Genomic DNA, 18114 nt, shown 5'->3' with positions numbered 1-18114 from the left:
GCTAATCAGGCCAATTTCCAAATGTTGGCCCAGCTGATAAAACCACAACCTGGGTGCCCCTCTATAAACAAGCCCCCCACCCAGGAGCTTGTTTCAAGTGCGGAAAAGACGGACATTGGTCGAGGGCGTGCCCCTCCCCCAGATCTCCTACCACCCCATGCCCCAGATGCCACAAAATGGGCCACTGGGGGTCTGATTGCCCAATCACCCGGAGGGGAGGCTGGACGAACAACCCCCATCCTAAGCCCACTGTAGTGGGGCTGGCAGAAGATTGACGGGGCCCGGGGATTTCTCGCCTGACCATTTCCATCACCAAACAGGAGCCCAGGGTTACTTTAACAGTAGACGGTCGCCCCATCTCCTTCTTCCTAGATACAGGAGCCACCTTCTCAGTCTTGCAAGAATACCGGGGCCCTACCACGCCTGCCATTACTCCTATAGCCGGGGTAGGAGGTAAACAGATTTTCCCATTAAAACCCCCCCCTCCCCACTTTTATGTACAATCCAAGACAATCCCATACATTTCTCCCACTCCTTCCTGGTTATGCCCCCGTGTCCCATCCCTTTACTAGGACGGGACATCCTTTCTCTCCTCCATGTTTCCATAACTATATCCACTCCCACAGCCCCCAGTACTCCCTTTCTGATGGCCCTCACAGCTGACGACCCCCCTCTACCCAATGAAAGCTCCGGGTACACCCTCATACACCCTGTAAATCCCAAAGTTTGGGACATTACAAGCCCCTCCGTGGCCCTATGTCCTCCTGCCTCTATCAAATTACATGACCCCTCTCAGTATATCTGTCAAGCCCAATACCCCCTAACCACTTCAGCCCTCATAGGCCTCCAACCCATCATTCAAGATCTCTTAAACAAAAATTGCCTCAGACCCACTCACTCCCCATTTAATACCCCCATATTAGCTGTTAAAAAAACCAACGGATCTTTCTGCCTTGTCCAAGACCTTCGCCTCATCAATATGGCCATTGTCCCTATCCATCCCTTAGTTCCAAATCCATACATCCTTTTATCGCAGATCCCTGCCTTGGCATCCCAGTTCTCAGTCCTAGATCTCAAGGACGCATTTTTTTTCTATCCCTCTGGACCCCTCCTCCCAAGATTTTTTCGCCTTCACCTGGACGGACCCATGCACAAGACATTCTGAACAACTTACTTGGACAGTTTTGCCACAAGGCTTCCGAGATAGTCCCCATATTTTTGGACAAGTCCTAGCTCAAGACCTCAAACAGTTTCATCATGATCACTCCAAGTCCACTTTATTACAATATGTAGACGATCTTCTACTCTGCAGTCCCTCGTGGGAACAGTCTCAACTTGATACTGCCTCTAACCTTCTAGCTTCCAGAGGTTACCAGGTATCCCCCGTCAAAGCTCAAATCTCTTCCCCTTCTGTCACTTAACTTGGATTCCTTCTGTCTCAACAAAGAAAGTCCATTACCTTAGACAGAAAACAACTCCTCTCTGACCTGCCCGTTCCCAAAAACAAGACAGAAATCCTTTCCTTTCTAGGCCTGGCTGGGTATTTTAGAGCGTGGATCCCTAACTTCTCCCTGTTGGCAAGACCCCTATACAACCTCAGCAAGGGCCCCCCTGAAGAACCATTATCATCCTCACCCCGACACTGCTTCATTAAGCTCCATCAAGCCCTTGTGGAAGCTCCAGCTCTCCATCTCCCTGATTTGTCGAAACCCTTCTCATTATACATTCATGAGAGGTCCAGTCAAGCTCTAGGAGTCTTAGGCCAATATTATGGCCCATCCTTTGCCCCAGTAGCTTATCTCTCCAAGCAATTAGACCCCACAGTTCGGGGATGGGCCCCCTGCCTACAGGCATTAGCCGCTGGGCAGCTCTTGCAGAAAGAAGCTCATAAATGAACATTCGGGGCGCCCCTTACCATTCTGTCCCCACATCACCTAAAAGATCTCTTAACCTACAAAAGTTTACAGACTCTCCCTCCCTCCAGACTCCTGACCTTACTGTCCTCTTTCTTCCAAAATCCAGACATTTCTTTCCTCCCCTGCCAGCCCCTGAATCCAGCCACTCTTCTTCCTCTACCCTACTCTCCTCATACTCCCTTGCATGATTGCCTAGAAGCCCTTCACAACTTCCTTCCATGCCACTCCACGATCTCCGAAGGAGCCCTCTCACACTCCGACCTCATCTGGTTTACTGATGGGTCCTCCTTTAAACATGAGGGCACCCACTATGCAGTATATGCAGTAGTCTCCCTCGAAGATGTCATTGAGGCACGAGCCCTACCACCTGGTACAAACAATCAACAGGCCGAACTCATTGCAGCCACCAGAGCTTGCTCTCTGGCCCGGGACACGTCTCTTACATTGTACACTGACTCCAAGTATGTATTCCACATTCTCTTGTCTCACGCGGCAGTATGGAAAGAACGAGGCCTCCTCACCACAAATGGAAATTCCATCACTAATTCAGCCTTAATTACTAAACTTCTAGAGGCTTCACAACTCCCACACCGACTAGGCATAGTCCACTGCAAATCACATCAAAAGATGACTCCCCCATTGCAAGAGGTAACAACAAAGCCGACAGAGTAGCCCAGTCAGTTGCCCTATCAGAAGACACACCAGACAACAATCCATCTGCCCTTGCAGTTTTAGCCTTATCACAAGACACCCTCTGTTCCCAGGACAAAGAGTCTCTCTTCCGCCTCTTACATGATCTGTTCCATCCCAGTCCCCAATCCTTGATCCATTTTTTACAATCTTTTTTTTCTCTCTCTCCTGAAGACAAAACCCTACTTAACCTAATCACCTGCAGGTGCACCATCTGCCAATGCACTAACCCTAATACCCCCCTCAAGGCCCGACCCTTCCCAGCTCATCAAGCAAGGGGTAATGTCCCCGCCGCAGATTGGCAAATAGACTTCACTAACATGCTCCCTGTACGGCGTACCAGATTCCTACTCGTGTTAGTAGATACATTTTCAGGATGGGTCAACGCTTTCCCCACCACTAACAAACGAGCGTCCGCAGTTGCCTCTATCCTCCTCACCCAGATCTTTCCTAGGTTCGGGATGCCCACTTCCCTCCAATCAGATAACGGCCCTGAGTTCACTGCCCAAATTATCCAGAACCTCTCCAAGTCACTCTCGCTCCCCTGGCATTTACATTGTCCTTATCGACCACAAGCTTCGGGAAAAGTAGAAAGAGCCAATAGGACTCTAAAGGACATCCTGACCAAACTATCTCTAGAACTACACCTTGACTGGGTTCGCTTACTTCCCTTAGCTCTACTCCACATTCGGGCCCTCCCAAAGAAACCTTCCTTCTTGTCGCCCTTTCAGATTCTGTACGGCTGCCCGATTCTACCCCCGGGGCTCCCTTCCCACAAAGGACCAATTCCTCCCAATATGGCCCTTCCACTACTCTCTCTCCTCCACACTGAATTGTGGAAATAACAGGATTGGCTCCTTCCTGATCCAACCACCTCCCAAAATCCTCCTGTCTTACAGCCCGGCCAACTAGTGTTTTATAAGCCGCCAGAGGATCGGCCCTCTCTCACCCCAAAATGGGAAGGTCCACACCCAGTTATTCTCTGCACCCCCTTAGCCGCCAAGCTCTCACTGCCTGATAACTCTGTCACCCCTTGGATTCACATCTCCAGGTTGAAACCAAATACCCAGGACCCACCTTCTCTGGACACCCAAGACCCATCAGTCACAATCCAGAGTCCTTCAGATACAGTCCAAGATGCTGTCAACTCTACCACGCCTCATCCCTCTGATTCCTTGAAACTCCACATCTCCCGTTCACCCCCTTTGCCATCCATACCCGAATCATGACTTTTTCCTCCTTTACCGCTCTCTCGCTTTTTTTCCTCATTCCTATTGTCTTCCTCGCCACCCCAGCCTCCTTTGTATGGCGATTCAAAGGCAGACAGACTTACACACAGCATCAAACAAAAGTTACTGCCCTCATTGCCACATCAGACTGCCCTCTGAAAGGCTGCTCTGAGCCTTTATACCTCCACTTTCCTCCCTCCACCGAAGTGTTCACTAACAGCTACCTTTATTCTCCCTACCTCCGCTTCCTCTATGACCAAAGACAAGCCTATTGCAGGCGATGGCAAGACACCTACGGGGGATGTCCCTACTGGTCTTGCGCCATTCACTACATGGGTAACTTCCAGTACCCACAGTATTACTCCTCCAACCGTTTCATGAAATATCCCAACAGCTCATTCTCCTTATCAATCCCAGATCCCTGGGACTCTCGATGGGCTGCCGGAGTCACAGCCTCAGTTTACTATGGGGGGTCCTCGACCCCTCACGGTACCCTTCATATCTCTCGAGAGTATGTTCCCTCTCACTCCCAGATCTCTTAAGTTGCATCAGATATCAGACATTCCGAAAAGTCATTATCCAAACTCTTGATGGTGCCTCTTCATCTTATTCCTCCTACTCTTGATTACAGCTCATTCAAGACACCACCATCTTTCTCAACCACACCCTCAACACTGCCAATTGTTTCTTGTGTGCATCACTACAGCGCCCACTGCTGGCTGCCATGACCCTTAGTATTTCCAACTACTTCTTCCATGCAGAAGGACAACCCACCCCTCCTTCCCCCTGGCAGACATAACCCTACGGGAACCAGAATACGCAGATAATCTCACCATCCACCACTGTGTAGGCCCAACTCCACCCCCCTCCAGCACACTTCACTGCCTCTCTATCTACACCCCTACCTCCGGCTCTAAGACTTTTACGCAACCAGGACACTTCTTTTGGTGTAATGGCAGTCTTTTCAACTCACTGCCTCCCAACTCTGATACACCCTGCATTCTCGTCACCCTAATTCCACAGCTTACATTTTACAGCATGGCAGAATTTCTTGAGCTCCAACCTCCCTTGCCCTCGCGCACAAAAAGGGCTGCTTTCCTTCCCATCATAGTCGGTATCTCTTTGACCACCTCAGCCATTGGGGCAGGGTTTTCGGGAGGAGCCTTGGGTCACTCTTCATGGGCAGTTAGAGATCTCGACGCCAAACTTGAGGGAGCCCTGACATCCACTGCCGATTCCCTAGCCTCTCAGCAAAGACAGGTCACTTCACTAGCTAAGGTTACCCTTCAAAACCGGCGGGCCTTAGATCTGCTTACAGCCGAGAAGGGCGGCACCTGCGTCTTCCTCCGGGAAGAGTGCTGCTATTACATCAACAAATCCGGCATTGTAGAAACTGACATTACCAAACTCACCGACCTTGCCTCCAGCCTCCACTCTGCTTCCACTTCCAACCCATTCTCTTCAATACTAACAAACCCCCTCCTTACCTGGGTCTGGCCCACTGCAGGCCCCATAATAATCATTCTTCTTGCCTGTCTCTTCTTACCCTGTATATAATAAAGTTCATCAAATCCCAAGTCGGAAAAATCTCTAATCAAGCTTTCAATCAGCTTTTACTCAGGAACTACCAGCTTCTGGCCACAGAAGATCCCTCACCCTCACGTAACCTCCTCACCACACGCTGAGATGGATCCCTCTCTCCACTGGAAACTGTTCCTGGAAACAATGGCCGCAGATGCCTGGCTCCTGACACCCATATCCTCTTGGCACCATTGGAATCAACAGGTCCTCGACCTATGGTTACAGGGAACCTTCATTGATTTCCAACCTGAAGAAGTCCACATCTACTCATCCTTACTGTGGGGAGTCCTATCAACCCTTTCCTCCCAATCCTCAAGCCCTCACTCCCTTCTCCGCCCCCGTTCAGCAGGAAGCAGTCAGAGAGAAAGCAACGTCCACAACCCCATAGAGGAGAAAGGGGGGAATGAAGGGCCCCCACCAGTAAGATGGCGAACTTCCGGCTTCTTTTCGGGGGTCCTCGGTTCCCGCCGGCGCCACCTGAAGCCCAATCACCTCTCGCCCCCCTCCCAATCCCAGCACCTAGCCAATAGCCACCAGCCCCATAGAAGTAACACCACAATCACCCCATGCCCCTTCCTATATAACCCAGCACCTTTCCCTAATAAAGCGGATTTCTCCGGTGAATTGCTGCTGTGTGTCGCTCCTTTCCTTTCACTTATCAATGGCACATTTGGACTGGATGCTTGTGAAGGTCTTGTAACTCAACACTGTATATTGTGGTTTATTTTCCATTCACATATTCACAAATGTTTAAAAACTCTACAGACTTCCAAAAAAGTAATTAAAAAACATACACAACTATCCCAACCAAACTGGAGATATAAGAGCCATCATAAAAATCTTAAAATCCTCATTAATAAATACAAAGAAGATACAAAGTAGTGGGCTCCATATTCTAAAATAAAAACTTAACTGATATCTAATTGAAGTTTTTAATTAAAAAAAAAGTTTTATTTCCTCTTGAAGACATCAACCATAATGTTCTATACCTAAAATTTGTCCAGAAAAATAAGGAAGGTCATTATATTAATTGTAGGACTAGCCCTGTTCTCATTTTTTGAAATTTTCAGGCTAATATGACCTTAACATGTAACATACATAATAGGAAAAATCAGAACCTAACAGAAAAACAGACCAATTTGTTGTAATAGTTATCCAAAAGGACATCCTTCTAATTATTTCCAATAGCAATGAACAAATCCTTAGTTTGTTCTATTAATGTATAATACACAAAATCATTACAGAACCCCCATGATAAGGGGCTTTAATGTCATGTATTCTGAGCTTCATGTTTGTTTATATTACTGTTAAATCCTATCCTTAACTCTGCTCTACATATCCTTGATATATTGTGGATTAATCTAACTCCATTATGTATACTTTCAACTGTTCAACTATAAATTAGATTTCCTAGCCAATTAGAAAACTATCTGGCAAATACAAGTGAGCCATGGCATTGTTGAAGGACCTCAGGTTTCTAACTGCCATCTTTAAGCTGTGTAACCTTGAGGACTTCTTGAAACCTCAGTCTGCTCAACTGACTGTCTATATGACAGGACCACCTATGACAAGGGTTGTTACAGAGTTTAGAATATATTTAAAGTCCTGAAACATAGTAAGTGCTCTATAAATACATATTTCCTCCCAGTTGACCTGTTTAACTAGGAATATAGATCAAGATTCTATGCTGACTTGCTGAAAAATTACTAAGACTCAGGCCTGAATAACTGTAGTTGCCAACTCATTTAAAAAATTCTTATACTAATTAACAATACCATCATAAATTTATCTTTGTACCATATATACTTGTTCATTTTATTCTTTCTAAAGATATCGACGCCCCTCCCCCTTATTTGCATCCATTCTTCCAAAAGTAATCCATGCTCAACCATGTTGAAATGTTGCCTGAATTCATTAAACTTTCTCACATCTCCACTAATATGTACAAGAAAGTCTCTGCTTATACCGCCCCCCAACCACCATCCTACATTTGATAATGTCTTTGAGATTAAATTTAAGTTCTACCATCTTTAGGAAGCCTACACACACACTCTGTTAACCCTCATTTTTTTGTGTTCCACACCTCACCCACTGTACTATCATTTTTGACCTAATAGTAGACCTAGAATGTATACTTTAGTAGGTCTAATTTAGTAGTCTGTCTTCCCTACAAATAAGATGAGTGCGACATTGGTTCTTATTCATCTTTGTATCCCAGCATCTACCACTGTAATTCCTGATACATAGTAAATATTCAAATGCACATAGTAAATATTCAAACGCTTGCAAGAATTCAATGTCATACTGTAAAACAAACCTTAAGTTACACCAAAACCTGAGATTCAAAAGCATTCTTTTAAACAGTAATATATCATTTTTATAACTTAAAAATGCATTTAACTGCAGTTAAAAATGGTTAAATTTAATAAATGGTTAAATAATAAATAAATAAAAACAGTAAATTTTGTTACATATACTTTACCACACATACAAAAAAGGACGCCTCAAGTGATCTGATTTAATGTTTAATCCCCAGTTATCCCTCAAAGAATCCTACTTTCTTTGAGAAGTGACTCTACAAAGGATCCTATAGTACTTACAAGTACAGGCTCTGAAAATAAACTAGTAATGTTGGACTCCTGGCTTCATCACTTACTAGCTATGTAATCTTAGGCAAATTACTTAATCATTTTGAAGCTCAGTTTGTTCACCTATAAAACGGGGATGGTAACAGTACTGCTCTCATCAGAGCTACTGTAAAATAATCCACATACAGCACTGCAAACACTGTTTTCAATTTGTGTTTCTTGGAGGGCTGGGTAATCTTTAGCCACTGAAAGGACAAGGGCTTTCCACTTCCTCCTCGATACAAGATTTCACCTAGAATATTCAGCTTTTACTTATTTTACAAATTGAGCTTTCAAGCAGGATTTTTAAAAAACAAAGGACTCCTTGGTTTAAAAGAACTAAAAACCTCTAATTTAAACAGCACTCATCTAATAATGCTTGTATTAACATCGCTTTGCAGATAGCCAGTTTACTAAATTCAATTACTTACTTTGTTGGCATTCACACTTACTTAGTCTTACTTTGCCTCTCAAAGAAAGGGAAATCTCATTTCCTGTCTTGGTAAAAGCTGGCTGAGGATAACAAATTTTGGGCTGATACTGAAAACAGATTACAAGTTTTCTAGTCGTGACTAAAGTTAAGTTGTTTAATTGAAGTAGTGAACATTAATCATACCATAACCAAATTAAGTATAAATCAATGTGCTAAAATCAAACAAATTTTAATTAGTATTAAAAACAGAAATTTATATAAATGCACTATTTTCCAAAATTTGAAATATACTAAAGCTGAGACCCAGGTTGATTACCACCATCTATCTTGATGGATTGTTGCAAGATTTAGAAATACATTCAAAATTCCTAAAATATACTGCTTAATAAATGCAACTTTCCCTCATACCTGTCATCTCTTTTCTAACTTCCAAGAGCCCACAGCCATTCAAACCCTCACATGACAGTTAGGCTTAAAAAGACCTCTTCAGATTCTTTTCCTAATAATCTACAATGCTGTTTCCCCGTCAACAACTTCAATACCCTCATGACCTTTTTTTCACCCCCTCAACCCACCATATCAATATCATTAGCCCTCTGTATTAACATAATTGTAAATTTACCTCCAGACCTCAATGCAGTTGAATATTTTCTGAATATTTGTAAAATTTATTTTTATGATACACCTGGTACCTTATTAATACAAGGTTAATATTAACCTGTACCTTCTATGAGGACCTTGCTTGGAAATGTTTAAATGCATTTCCCTACACTCCTAAACCATCTCTGCATTTACTTCATGTTTTCTCTCCTCAAGCCTTCAATCCTAATCTGACCCAAGGACACCCAAACCTTCTCACCCAAGGACAATTTTGCCTTAGTCCCTGAGGTTTTCCAGTTGAAATTCACCAATCACCTTTTCAGAAGCATATCATTTGTCTTTGCATCTATCCCTTTTTTCTTCTAGCTATTCCCAGAAGGGGAAATAAGACTCTTCTCCAAAGACAAGCCCCTCACCTCTTAATACCATTCCATCTAGCCTTTCAAAGGGACTTAAACCCACATTCATTCCAGCTCTCCAGGATCTTTAAACATCCCCTGGCAATTGACTGTTTACATTCTAACTTTAGGCATCTGTACATCTCTCCCCTACATTAACTAAAATGCACAAAAATCATCTTATTTCTATTCTTCCTTCCAATAACAAATATTGAAAATAAGTGATCCACTACCTCTATTTTCCAAATACCCAAATGCCTGTTAATCTCTTCTACTTGAGTTTTTTCTGTCCCAATTAACTGCAGTTATACTTGGCAAAGGTAACTAATAACCTCCCAGACAAATCTAAAGGTTCTCTCAGTTCTTGTCTTTGGCCACTAAGAAGCAAAGCACTTGCCATCAATAAATGTGACAGCAGAAGCTAAATTCAGAAGTTATCTTCTGTATGAAGCCTGTAGTCAACTATATATTCCTACATGTCATACACTATTTAGGTTCTGAGTACATAAAGAACAAGGTCTATAACTTAACTCATCTCAGGGACCAGCTACCATCCTGCTTGGCTCATTAAAAAAGCTGTTGAAATGTTTTCTGGATGCAGTTCAATTAACCCCCTTGTCTTCTGGAAAATCTCTCAGCTTCTATTATACTACCCATTACTCCTATCTAGGACTTTCTTTCCTATGGCTTTCTCTGCTTTTCTGATTTAAAGTGGTTTAATAGATATGTTTCTATGCAGCAATTTCATTTCTATTAAACCCATTTTCTTAGTATTCGATTTCAGTCTAACACTGACAAATCTTAATCAATATATCCTCTAAAATGTGATTCACGTTCAACTCCTTGAGAAGCTCAGTTCTACTTTTTCTTGGAATAATATAAATTATTTTCTTATTACCAGTAAAAATATATAAAATCCTATTTCCTACTACTTAGTGAGACCACATAGCATCTCATTGCCCTCCTTGAAGTCACTCACCAAAAACATACCAATAAAGTGATAGTTTGAGTCCCTATATAATGATGTGTATCCCTCTCAGTAGTCCCAGAAACTTTGTCATTTCTCACACATTTCTATTCATCTCAAGAATAATACAGATCTGCATAATACTTTACCTTGTACTTTGTCGGGGCCTTATTTCAAAGTACAATGTACACTTCACCTAACAACTATCAAATTTACTATGACTAAAAGTTTTCTTCCATCTCCTTCAAGATTTATTTGATTAGGTTACAGATACTATATTCTTCATTCTCCTCAAACATATCCTCTAAAATGGTGCATTATTCACTCTATTTTAACTGATAAATAAAATAACATTTTTCAACATGGCCAATAGGGCTAACAGGAGAATCTCAGCCCCCTCACCCTGCCCCCCCACCCCCGCCCTTGGGACCCTTCTGGGTTCTTCTTCTGCCCTGCTTGCTGCGCACACCAAAATGCCACATATATGGAAGTAGAGAAGTATAAATTGCTCCAATGCCTGTGCTCAGGGCTCAGACCTTTAGAAATCAGTCTCCTCTGAGCCTGCCGGTATGAAATAAACCTCTCACCCTTCAAGACCTCCAAGTGCCGCTTGGTTCTTTCATCGGGCGATCCAGTCCAGGTTCCTTAACATAACCACCAAACATTTTAAAAGATCAAGAAAGACAATGTATCTCATATGACTAACTTTTAGAATCTAAGACTGTTTTGTTGAAATCTGCAGGCACAACATGGATCTCATTTTGGAGTGAAAAATCTTTACATTTGCTATTTCATATTACTTTGTCTCTTTTAGGTAGAAATAGCTATTCATCATCAAATATTCATCTTTTGGGATTAAAAAAAAGCATTTTTAAAGATTTTTCATGTATAGTGGTTTTTCTTTTTTCAAGTATAGTGATATTTTAATCAAACCACATAACTGAATATGGAGCAACTGACATTCTCATACAGTCTTAAAAGGACTATTCACTAGAACAACAAATTTGAATAACTAGATGGCACTTTAAAGACAAACATATGCATACTTATGACAAGCTTTTCCACTTCTAGAAATACCTACTCCATATGACTGTGTACAAAAGACATGTACAGGAATGTTCGTGTTACCCATAACATCCGAAAACTGGAAACATGTCTATCATATATTAGAATTAACAGCAGTGAGTATGAATCAACTACTCTTGCATGGAAAAACACAGATTTGCTTCAGACATAATATTAAGCAACAGAACATACCATATGATTCCATCTACATAAAGTTCAAAACAAGCAAAACTACTCTATGGTTTTGAAAGTAGTCTAATTGTTACCTCTAGGAATGGAAAAAGGGAGTGGTAACTGGAAGGGAGTATGAGGGGAGCCTCTCTGGTGATAGTAACATTCTATTCCTTGACCTGGGTGGTGGTTTCAGAAGTGTTTACTTTGCAGTAGGTCGCAGAACTAAATACTTGTGATTTATACACTTCTCTGAATGTCTCTTATAAACTTCTTTTAAAGACCTAACTAGAACAAGATGAACCATAAATAAAAAATGTTTATGAATCATCATGTAGGATATATGTTATTCAAAAAGACACTGGTAAGCAACTATTGGATGCTATCTGAAAGGATTTAGTTAAATGTCTACTACTAGTTTCAACTATGTTCACCAAAACAAAACTCCTAATAACTTTGTTCTTATATTTGGATATGAAATGAATTCACTGAATTATGCAACCGATATAAAATATTCCTTAGTACTAGAAACCACAGACAACTGTTTTCTCTGTACCTCACTTTTTTCATCTCTAAAACTGTCTAAACACTTAAAAATGACCCAATCCACAATCTTAAATTCCTAGATTTGTTATAGGTAATCCTGTCCAATTCCTTGAATGGAAGAAAAAAATTAATGAATATTTGTCTTTTTAAAGATAACCACTGCAAAAAAAATATAGAGAAAAAATATATTGAATTCCAGTTAATTCCATTAAAAAAACTTTTAATTTATTCAACCTGTGATAATGGACACAATTTTGAAGTAAAATAACCTTAATGCAAAACATAAAACCTACCATTATCCTAAATGTTTTTCCTTATAAAAGAACATGTTATACTAGCAGTTATCTTTAAGAAGCATAGTCTTTTTTAATAGATTTCCAATAGAATAAAATTTAATATACTTTATACTGCTGCTCCTTAGTCAGGTAAGCTAAACTGAAATGACCACTGGACAAGAAAAATAATTTTTTCTTCCAGATTTCAAATCTTTGTATCAATAACAAAGTTTAAAGTTACTGACCGAAAAAGTTTTAAAGTATAACAACAGCAACAAAAAACTTAATATTTGCTTAGTTAACTTTACTTAATAATGCCAAACTATAACAAACATCAGTATCTACAGATAAATTTGATATGTAATAGCTGCTAGTGACCTGAGCTGTAATTTTTACTTATAAGCACCAGAAGTCTCATTAAAAATGATAAACTTAACATGAGGCTGCTTACAAGCTAGTAACTTTAAAGAATGCTACTTTTTTGAGAATATTAAGACTATGAGACTTGCATTCCACACTATCACCCAAATAATACTGAAAGCCATCTAATACATTTTTTTCAACCTTCATATCTAATATAATCTGTATTAATGTTTACAAATAGACTTTTAAAAACTGAAGTGCATGCACTGTTCAAAAGTAACCAATTTTCATAACAAACAGGAGGCTTGCTCCTTCCTCTCTTAAAATACACACTATGAATATGTCATAGTATGGTGCCACACACACAGAGCAAAACCTGACAGAGGCACACTCATTCAGATAAAGGCAGTCCCTACCTTCTAAAGCACCTGTCTGGGGACGGTGTTCAAAACTTGGTTTCTTGCCAAACCTTTTCTCCCCCTCATCTTCATCTCAGTAAATCTCACCACCATCTATCTAGTTGCTCAAACCAGGAACCTGGAGGTCACTTTTGACACCTTTCCTTTAACATTCCATCCATCATGTTAGTTGTCAATTCCCCTGCTATTCCCATCTCCTTGGTCTCTCTATATATAGCATACCAAATTATATTATATACTTACGATATTCATAAATACATATTATGTATTTTTTCATCTCTATAGCTGCTATCCTAGTTATCTCGCTACCATCATGTCTTACCTCAACAACTGCTAATAGTACAGTATCTTGGCTTTTACTCTTCCTCAATCCATTCTCAAAGTGCTTTAAAAAATGTAAAGCTTCTTACCTTTGTGCTTCAAAATCTTCAATGATTGCAACATCCTTAGTAAAACCCAAGTCTTTAACATGCTCTGCAAGACCCTGTAGAATATGCTCTCTGCCTATCATTGACTTCACCTTGCACGGTTTTCCTCTCTTATTAGTACGGTTCTGCCACCCTGAACTTTCATTTCTTCCAACATCTTTCTTACTTTCACACGTATTTTTCTCTCTTCCAGGAATCCCTTTTCCTGTCTAGCTTCTTATTCTTTATGTTTAGATTAAATATCACCACCTGAGAGAGGCCTGAGCACACAATCTAAAGGCCTCCCCATTTCTCTCTTACAGTACCATTCTTTCTTTATTTAAAGAGTTCATCACGTTGTAATTTTACATTTATTTACATTTCATTATCCACTTCCACTATTAGACTATATATTTTACAAAATAAAGATCAAATAATATGCACTTAATAAATACATATTAAATATAATAGACTAATAAAGGGGTCATTTACTAAATCTGTTTAATGAATGTGAATGACCTGGAGTCCAGAAGATAAATTATACCTCATAGTGTCTTCGCCTCCTCTAGGTCTACCATTATCACTTGATGAGCTTGCCACCTGTTTCTAAAAGGTAGGAACAAAAGTATTCCCGCAAACTTAAAGGCAATAAAATAGAAAAGAGTGTCAGGAAGTTGTACATCTCACGTCATGTAACCAAGACAAAAAATGCTATAATCTCATAGAAAGGAAAAATCCCTAAATGCTACACTGATGATTTTATTGCCATGATGGAATTTGACCTGAGTATTCAAAGACGGGTAAAACTAGAAGAGGTGGAACATATTAGACTTATGTTAAGACCACAACAGCTACAAGACATTTAAAAAGTTACAAGAAAATCATTCTATCACCTCAGTGTCCATAAATCTCCTCTGAATTGACATTGCAAACAGTTACAATGACCCATTCTAAATTTTCATAATTCATTTTACTCTGCCTCATTTCCATATTACCTTTTTCTTTATTCACTATACTGATTATCTGATGAAATTTCCCCACTAGATCTATTACTTCAGTCATATTTATTTTTCCTTTATATTTTAACCTTTAGGATTTCATTTTTTTTATTTGTCAGAGTACTTCAGTGACTTTTTCTTTTATTACATTTATATCAACACATCTAAATCTTTAGAAAATCTAAAATGTTCACATGTACTAAAATTTTATTTTACTGATACAAGTTTCTATATATTTTACTTCTAAATTTGTAATGCTATTTCATATTTCAGTTCCTGCCTCTTAAATTTATACATTAAGCCACTCCTTCAATTCTACCTTCGTTTCCATAGGTAAATTGCTGAGGTATATACAAGTTACAATGCCTTGTAGAAAACACTGTTACATTAGATAAGGTGTTTGAAACTAAAAGTTTCTAAAGATTCTTCCAAGTCGAAAATTCCATTATTTATCCTTGTCATGGCCCTTTCCACTGACAACACTGCTTTATCTTTATTCATATCTGCCTACTTGAATTTATTTTTTTAAATGTTCTTTTCAGGGAAGGTCAACTATATCACTATTTGTTTCAAAACCTCTGTCTTCTCTCACACTTAAATCCAGGTATAGATTTTGTTATTTCAGAGGACAGAGCTCATGGGACACTCAGAAACACAGAATTGTAAAATTGGAGAAAACTAAAGTCCACAGAAGTTAAGAAACCTGATTATCGTTACACAGGTAGTAAAGTAACAGTCCTGATTCTTTCTAATCAGCACTACTTCCCAGTCAAAAACGTTTTACTGGTTGCACCAGCAGTTTTTTTCCTAATGCTATTTCCTTGGGACAACACCTTCTCCTAGTTAATAAATCACAAGGTTTTCGTTTTTAACTCTATATAAAAAGGTATAAAACATTTTAAATCATATTCTAAGAGTAAAACCCACTCTCCTGAAACTGTCCAAGTATGCCAAAGATACCTCAACCAAATCTGGAAGGCAACTTCTTTCCCCAAAAGCATTTCATGTGTATATTATATGATCTGCGTTTTATAGGAAACTCTCCAAGGACTGAGACAGGCCAATTCTTTGTACTACACTGTAACAACTGAATGGTGAAGTGTTAAAGCAATAAAAGAGACAGAAAAGTCTTGCAAGATTTATAACACAGATTTAACTTGCTTGAAGCAACAATGTTTACAAATATTTATCATATCTGTCATATGGAAGGCTCCCTGCTGACTGTTATTAGCACCAAGTCCCACTTAAATTCAAATTCTGTAAATCCAACAGAAAAGAAACACTATGTTCATTCTTCACCTTTTGCATTGCAAAACACCCCTCCCCACCCATAACTACCTTCGCAAGGTGGAATCCCCCCTATTAAGATCACCTTCTATACATTGAAGTGTTTGTAGACCTAGTGCTTCTTTTAAAAAGTACCTGTGCAATTATGCAGTTTAGATAAAGTAATATTACACAAGATAAAGCCTCTTTTCTGTACCAGATCCCAGTTGGTTAAGTAAACTGGAGAGTTTCAAATTAGATAAAAAGAAATGGTGAAAAGTAGCATGTAAAACAGGGAAACTAACTTGTGATGGTGATTTTATTAATGAAGATAAACTTTATTTGATATGGGGAAATTTTTAAGTAGTTATTATTTAACCTAAGTGAATACAAGTCACAACAGTGTCAAATCCCAGACTTCCAGGAAAGTAACTGTGTTAACAGTTAATGTCACAATTTCAAAAAAAATTTGTCTACTTTGTTGTACAAAGTTTCATTTTCCTTAAAAAAAAAAAGGCAAAATAAAACCAAAAAAGGACGGAAGGAAAACCACTGTGAGCTGGAGACTGTAACAGGCCAGTAAGACACCCAGACTTTCCGGGTCATGCTTGGCTTTGGGATGGATGTCCGCGAAGGGTGCCCTGGAACCACCCATACGTCCCACACCCAGAGCCCAAGGAAGCAGCGGTAGCAGCGGGGTACGGGACCCGCTGCAGACGTGGAGAGGCCCTGGGGCAAAGGATCACAGGAAAGGCTATGCAGTCGTGAGCCGGGAGGCAAGGCCTGGGAGAGCGCCGGGGACGTCCCGGGCTCGGGGACACCAAGCGCTCGCGCGGGACGCCCTGTCATGAGTCACGGAGGCGAGAAAGCAGGCGGGCGGGGAGAGGCTGCTGGATGGAGGGAAGCGAGCAGACGGGAAGGCCCCGACCTCGAGCGGGGTGAAGAAGTGGGGGCCTTGCCCACCCACGCCCTGCTTGCCCACCCTGCCCTCACCACCATCCGACGCAACAGGCGCGGCGGCCGGGTCTCGACCCCAGGGTCTGCGGGCTGGGGGGCGGGGGCAGCAGCACGCAGCCATGACAGGCGCGGGGCGGGCCGCGGGCTGGCTGGGCCGCACGTGCGGGCAGCGTCCCCTCCTCAGCCTCCCCGCGCGCCCCTGTCTCCGGGCCCCACACCCCTAGCTGCAGCGGCTCGGCCCGACCTGCCCCGACCCCTCCTCTCCCGCGCCCCCAACCCCCGTGTCAGGCGACGGCGGCACGTACTCACCGCCGCTCGCTGGCTCTCGGGCTTCGCCATGACTGAGGAGCCCCCGCCGCCCCCCGCCTCGACCGAGACTGACACGCGCGCCTGGCCGGGCGGGGGCGGCGTCAGGCGACCACCCCACTGACAGAACCCGCCCCCGCCTCTCTCCACTAGTTGAGCGGCAGCCCCAGCCCCGCGGGGTCCCCGGGCTTCCTCCCCAGGCCTGAGGCGGTGGGCGACAACGGCGGCGGCGGCACTTACCGGCGGTGCGGGCAGGCCCCCCTGTCAGCGCGGGGCCGACAGGGAGCGGCGGGAGGAGTGAAGGGGCACCACCTCCCACGCGCTGCCACGCACCCGCCTGATTGGCCCAATTCACTCCCCCAGCAGGACCGCACCAGCCCCGGCGAGCGGCACTCCGGCAGCACCGGCGAGCCATTTGCATATTTGTGCCCGCGCCGCTGATTGGCGCAGACTCGGAGCGCCGGCTGTGACCGCTGCAGCTCCCGCCGCGGCTCCTGCCGCGATGGGCGACCCAGCGGGAAGGGTCCCCTTCGCCGCTTCCTTTCCCTCAAGGTGCGGCTGGACCTGAGGCAGTGGGAGACGGGAGGCGGTGTCGTCACCCTGCTCCAACATGGCCCCGCTGCGCCGCCGACCCAATCGCGGGTGCGGTTACTCCAGGAGCCCCGGCCGGGGAAGTGTTAGGGCCGGGCGCCCTCTGGCCGGAGCGCGGGGCAGTGCAGTGGCCCGGGCTCCCCTCGCCGCCCTGCCGCGGCCGCCACGTCAGGCCGCACCCTCGCGGCGGCCTCGCCGCCACGTCAGGCCCAGGAGGCACGCCCCGGCCGCGAGCTGACCGGCACCGAGGTCACTCACACGTTGGGCATCTTCCCGCCAGCCCGGGTCCGCCGAGCAGCGAAGGAAGGT

General features: G+C 42.7%; 1 protein-coding gene across 7 annotated transcripts in view; it reads right to left on the bottom strand.

Annotated features, from left to right (window-relative positions):
* The window catches only part of CHD9 (chromodomain helicase DNA binding protein 9), a 236065-nt gene extending 218220 nt beyond the window's left edge, over nt 1-17845 (bottom strand). For 2 of the 7 annotated variants that reach the window (XM_073225719.1, XM_073225724.1), the window contains exon 1: nt 17455-17843. The gene's annotated coding sequence lies outside the window, so the exon portion shown is untranslated. Of the gene's footprint in view, nt 1-5510; nt 5604-17217; nt 17433-17454 lie in introns of those variants that run through there. The other 5 variants (XM_073225725.1, XM_073225723.1, XM_073225722.1 and 2 more) reach the window with 5 other exon arrangements.
* Nucleotides 17846-18114: the final 269 nt, after the last annotated feature.

The sequence above is a fragment of the Manis javanica genome, chromosome 17, assembly GCF_040802235.1.
Source record: "Manis javanica isolate MJ-LG chromosome 17, MJ_LKY, whole genome shotgun sequence".
In the NCBI taxonomy this organism is placed as follows: Eukaryota; Metazoa; Chordata; class Mammalia; order Pholidota; family Manidae; genus Manis; species Manis javanica.
Note: the sequence above shows the minus strand (reverse complement) of the source record. Positions and strands in the feature narration are given on the sequence as shown.